The sequence below is a fragment of the Electrona antarctica genome, assembly GCF_951216825.1.
Source record: "Electrona antarctica genome assembly, chromosome: 10".
Classification (NCBI taxonomy): Eukaryota; Metazoa; Chordata; class Actinopteri; order Myctophiformes; family Myctophidae; genus Electrona; species Electrona antarctica.
Genome location: NC_136791.1, coordinates 55,849,591 through 55,855,723, shown reverse-complemented (window position 1 = coordinate 55,855,723; position 6,133 = coordinate 55,849,591). Strand labels below are relative to the sequence as shown.

At 51.2% G+C, this 6,133-nt stretch overlaps 1 long non-coding RNA gene across 1 annotated transcript; it reads left to right on the top strand.

Moving 5' to 3' along the window:
• Positions 1 to 4,421: 4,421 nt before the first annotated feature.
• On the top strand, positions 4,422 to 6,133 carry LOC306931421. Its single transcript, XR_013791020.1, has 3 exons — positions 4,422 to 4,477; positions 5,670 to 5,896; positions 6,046 to 6,133. It is a non-coding gene; the product is annotated as an uncharacterized lncRNA (long non-coding RNA).

Sequence of the window (6,133 nt, the reverse complement as noted above, 5' to 3'; positions counted from 1 at the left end):
AGAGACAGCAGTGTAAACTGTGACCCTCACTTCTCAAGCACATTACTATACTCCCCGTTTTTGAGCATGTCCAAACAGAATGTGTATTTATTTAATAATTATTATAATATAATTATAATTATAATTATTATAATATAATATAATTAAAATAATAGTGTATATAGGTATTAAATTAAATGGGAGGTTGGCCATGACCAGTGGGTGACCTGTGGGGCCCCGGTCATGCCATAGCAGCTCACGAAGACCCCGCCTCCTGTATGAATTTCTTCATCTTGCCAGTTGAGGCTAGGAGGCTATGGGAAAACAGGGTAACCAGCCAAAAACACCATTACAGGCGTATTGTTGACGTAGCGTTAGCTCACGCGTCCTGTGGTGTATAGCCCGTCTGTCGACCTGTGGGCAGGACAAGTGGCGCGGTAATCCTTGATAAAGGCAGCGGAATAAAGCTCTATACGGGTGTATTGTTGGCGTAGCGTCAATTCACGCATCCGTGGGGCCTATTCCGTGGGCTGGAGTTGACCTGCGGCGGCGCTGCGAAACAACAGTCCTGCCAGGCTAGCATCGAACACAGCACACTATACAGCCGTATTGTCGCTGAGGCGACTAACGCGTCTGTAGGTCTGTGTTTTTATTTTTGCTTCACCTCGTGAGAGAGAGCTCCCTGGGGTGTATTGCGGCAAAAACCGTTCACGCACTCCGGTGTAGACTGCGTGGTAGAACCTGTGCGGACGGGGGAAGCCACGGAGCAAGTTTTCCTCCGAATTGAGCCACTGCACTTTGCAGTTCAGAGAGCTGACGCTGAGTTGTCCCTCTCGGGGTTCGATCGTGGCTCGTTTGTAGTTAAAACTACCAAATCCCTTGGGATCAGCAGCAGCGGGCAATGCTATCGATGCCCTTTGATGAGGCGCCATCTGTGGCGGCCCCAATCCAAGCTGCGATAGGAAGACCAAGCTCCCCCAATGACGCTGCCCATTGAGCCGTCGGCCATGTTTGGCCAAAAGGCCAGTGCTTTGCTACAGCATCCTAAGGAGGCTGTGGAGGAGTACAGGATGTGCACCTCCACAAGCAGCCATGAGCAGCTTGCCTCGGTTGCCCTCAGGCTGTGCAACCCCAGTCAGGTTTGGCAGTTCCAGGGACCTACGTGTCCGGTTACAGGCCAACCGGCGGGGTATGGCTAAAATGTGCTCGGCGGGCTAAGCCCATCCCTCAGTCCTGACAGTTAAGGCCCCAGACCCCACCCGCTGTCTCTCGGGACAGCGGCTGTCCTGGAAGACAATTCAGGTGGACCCCTGGGTGAGTTCCACTATGTCTTCGGGGGGGTGGTGTGCTGCTTACAGCACTCTCCTGGCAAGGAAGGGCTGAGGGTCTGGCAAGCCATCCTCCAAGACGACTGGCTTGCCATGCTCGACCGGGGATGTTTATACAGATCCCGGGTCTGACATACTGACGCACTGACCGGTCTTAGACGACGGAACCTTTGAGTCCCGTATCCTCCCATTCGGCATATGTCTAGCCCCCCGATTGGACGCAGTCCTTGGCAGGGGACTGGCGGGGCGGGGGAATGATGTGTGCTCGCTCAGAGGTGCAGTGCCACAACAATGTGGCCAGGCACATGCAGCACTTTGGGCACCTAGGCCGGCACCTCGACAAGAGGCCTTGCAGGCGTCAACTCTCACAGTCCGCAGCGCTCCTCGGCATGTGTTAGAGGGCAAAGCAGGGACTCGTCCCTTGCTCTAGTGAGTCGGGCCACCCTCAGGCTGTGCCTCCGCCCCTTAGGGCCGAGGGCAGTCACGGTGCACTTGGTGTCTCCGGCTCTTCTGAACATGCGGCCAGTGCATTATCTGTCATTCACAGTCATGCACTACGCGGGCGTATCGTTGACAGCGTCAGTTTACACGTTCCACGTTGTTCCAGCGAATAATTCTGTCTGTTCACACAGCAGAATGTGACTGTCAGGGGTGAGCAGAACCACCATAAGGTTGTATTACGGCATGGCCTTGTAAACACCTGGGTGTAATTCTGTGTGTTGGAGACCGGCTACCGAAGCCACGGAGTGAGCTCCCTCCTCATCCAGAGGTATTCGTGTGGCTAGGCCAGGGATCTGGAAACAGGGCGGGCCACCGTCCCACACAAGGGTGACACAATAGTCACCCAGTCGGTCCTCATACCGTTCATCCCTCACACAATAGGCCAGCAGTCCCTCCTCGGGGGGTGGTACTGTCTGCCTTACGGCATGAGCCAATTAAGCCCGTGGAGACTTGGGCTGCAATGGCTTCTCACAGGACAGCATTCTTGCCGTTAGCGGCCACAAGAATGTCCCTGTCAGTGAGGGGTGCTGCCGCTTCCTACATGGAAATGCTTAGGTGTCGTCGGCACCAATCCCTGCATTTTGCCCTACGGCCTGATCGGAGTGTGAGCCATCCAGTCTATTGATTTTCACCCTTCCCACCCTCCTAAGCAGGGTGGTGAAGCAGGGCCTTCCTCAGTGTTCTTCTCAGGGCCTTAAATGGGCCTAACTGTCTTAGGCAGATAGTCTCCAAGACTGGACTTCACTCATTGGCTTGTGAAACAATCCAGCAGGCCTATAGGTGGGCAGGCAGGCCAGCCCCAACAGGAACATGTACACATTCCACACAGGGCCTCGCTGCCACATGGGCTTCGAGGTGCCCTCCAATCTGAGATCTGTGGGACAGCCTCTTGATCGACGCTGTCAGCATTTATCAGGTTCTACCATATGTGGTATCAGTGTGGCGGCCAGCACCCTTCTCACTGTGTGTGTGCTTAGCTCCGCAGCATAAACGCGATGGGAACTATGCACAAAAACGAAGGCCATCCACTTTTTTCTTGTAAAACTGTGATGCGACAATAAGGATCGTTCTGGTTCTGAGAACAGGGCTTCAACAGTCAGCTGACCGAGTGTTCGGCATGCTGACTTGAGCGGGAGCGCAGGCCCTGCAGACTGCAGTAACCTTGTTACAAAGAAAAGAAGAGCATTTCCTGAAGGGTGCCCTGAGGCTCAGAGGGGCTCAGGTTAGGGACCCAATCAGGCCCATCTGGGGTTAGCCCTGGAGGCTCTACGACCTTTAGTCAGTGAGCCTGACATGCTCAAGACAGCAGCCTTGTCGGTGTCACATCTGCAAGGAGAAATGGGGGAGTTGCGAGCTCTATCAATCCATATTGAGCTCTGCAGGCCTATGCCGGATGATGGTATAGTCTTATGCCCCGAACCGGCCTTTCTCCCAAATGTTTTCAAAAGGGCACGTCTCAATCAGGTGGTTGAGCTCTGCCCTACCGTCGTCACACAGACAGTCGACGTACAGAGATGGAGTCGTTCCCCACTCTGCCCTATTGGAGCACTAGAGTCGGACTTCAGGGCCACACAAGGCCCACAGAATAACGGACCAACTCTTTGAGTGCTTCAAGTGAGAGTGCATGGATCACAGAGGTTATCCAGCACACAAACAGGCATGAGTACCAGTGCCGCCTGGAGGGCAGGCACACTCCACCTGGGGACGCTGCGGAAAGGTGCGTCTCTGACAGAGATCTGCACAGCGGCGACTTAGTCTACTCCGTCTACATTCACCCGGTTATACCGGCTGAACATGCATCATTCGCTCCCTTCGGGGAGTTGGTCTCGCATGCTACTCAGCGGTGGGTGTCATTGTCACCTTCACCAGTCAAGCCAGCCTTGCGTCTGGTGGGCTGGCTTGGGCGGCCCCTCACCCCTGCGGTCTCTGGCCTTAGTGCCTTGCGGGGCCGGGCTCTGGGTGGCGTCTAGCGCCTGAGCATTTGGCGGCGGATGGCGTCTGGCTGTCCGGCCGTTCCAGGGGTTGTAAATACATTACATTGAACATACATGATAAATAATTCAAAATTGAGTATGTGCTATGTCGGAGCCCACTGGCGTTGTCTTCGGGGTTCTGGGACTGCTTCGCTTCCTCACGAGGTGTCTTACAGAGTTCCCCTTACATATGAAATATGTTGGGTGGAGAGGTAGTCTCGATACGATAGAGAACGTATGGTTACTTTGTAACCTTTGTTCTCTGAGTGAAGAGACTACCTCTCCACCACGATGTCGCTCAGAAGCGGTGTCGATCAAGTAAACCAGTGTAATCACACACACCTGGGCCTTATATACCCGTGCGTGCCAGTACAACTGGTGTGTCTTAAAGAGATATCCACGTCACAAGTGAGGTGGGGTCATTCCCCTTACATATGAAATGTTGGGTTACAAAGTAACCATACGTTCTCTCTCTGTTCTCTCCCTGGATTGCATCCAGCTCACTGATGTGCTATCAAAACCAATTGCTTTTAGCTTATTAATTAGATCAGAGATACTCAGGTCCTCTTCTTTATGCATACAGTATGCATGGCTGTTGGTGATCCTTATTGATGTCTGTCTGTCTGTCTGTCTGTCCGTCCAGAGCTACGGCATTGAGATGATCATCCCTGAGAAACTGTCCAGAGGACGCTTGCAGTGAGTCTGGACATCACTTTGACATCATCTGTTAATCTGTTAATCTGACATCATCTGTTAAACCCTCATACTAGAGAACCTCACGTCACCTTGCCTGTTTATCTGGTTTCATACTACTATTAACCTCCTCCTAAAAGGAAAGCCTGGTCTGTGTTCCTAAATCGGCCGTGTGATCTGCTCTAGGCGTGGTTTAGACCGAATGGTAAAATCTTATTCCGGTTAGGTAGTTTGTTTTTAGGTAGTTTGTTTTTTGTTTTTAGTCTCGCCAGTCGCTACGCGTTGGAATAAAACATGGATATACCCAACAAACTATTCCAAGAAGTACTTGAAGAAAGTTGTCGCATTCAAACGCCACATCAAGGCTTTCATGGGGCAGGCCCTAAAATGATGATGTCCTTGATCGCTGGGCATTTTAGGTAATACTGATTATAATACTACAACATGACGTAAATTAGTTAAGTTAAATATTAAATCTCAAATGCATGCAAATCCTGCACATAATTCTACATTAATTCAATTTCATACTGAACTGACTCATGTGTCACTTATGTGGTGTCATAATTCAACATAATGTTGACATGGCACACTGACTAGCAAGAAAATATAAACACAGCACTTCATGTCAAAATGTTTGCAGAGTCCTGCTGTAGATCAGGGGTTCTCAACCCGTGGGTCGCGACCCCTCGGGGGGTCGCCAAATTATTTTGGGGGTCCCCAAAATATTTTTTTAAATTTTATTTTCACGATTTTTCAAAAATAGCAGACCTACAAGTTCATAGCGCGCCATGAGCTTGTAGATCTGCTATTTTTCAATAGCTAAATTATAACAATGCTTAAAACATCAAAAGGGGTTCCCGCCCAAAATGGTTTAAGGTTATTGTAGCAGTCAATTTATATTGGGGGTCGGGAGGGGGCGGGGCGGGGGTCCCGAGACGTTGCCAAAGCATTTCCGGGGGTCCCCGGCCAAAAACTTTGAGAACCCCTGCTGTAGATAACCCCCACTGCCACTAGAGGCCGCTGTCCTCCTGCGTTTCATTATATTCTTGTTACTTACGACTATGATCTTGGTGTGTGGGTGTGTGTGTGTGTGTGTGTGTGTGTGTGTGTGTGTGTGTGTGTGTGTGTGTGTGTGTGTGTGTGTGTGCGTGCGTGCGTGCGTGCGTGCGTGCGTGCGTGCGTGTGCATTCCTTAGGGCTCAGCTGGAAGGACAGGGCACATATGAGTGTGTGTTGACAGGCTTGATATTCGAGGCGTTGGAGCGAGTTCTGGTGGTCTATTCCATCCTGTCCTGGTCCAAGTTCAACGAGTTTGTCCAGAACCCCTGGATGGTTGCTGGGCCCATATTCAACATACAGACCGTCGACAAGGATCCCTCTGCTCTCAAGTCCATCCAGCTCCCTCACTCCCTGTGCCTGGCTGGTGAGAACATTGACTGTACAACTAAACATCTTCCTTGTACAAACCAAATAAGTGCTATTTCTGTTACACTATTGTCTGTCTTCAGACTTGTTTGTCCTCCATAAAACTGTCCCTCCATCCGTCCTCCTCCTCACTATCTTCACCGGCAGGCCAGGAGAAAGAGAAGGTATTTGGTGTCCTACACGTCACTGGAAAGCACCCCGTCATTGAGACAGTCCAGTACTCTGGTAGTCATCT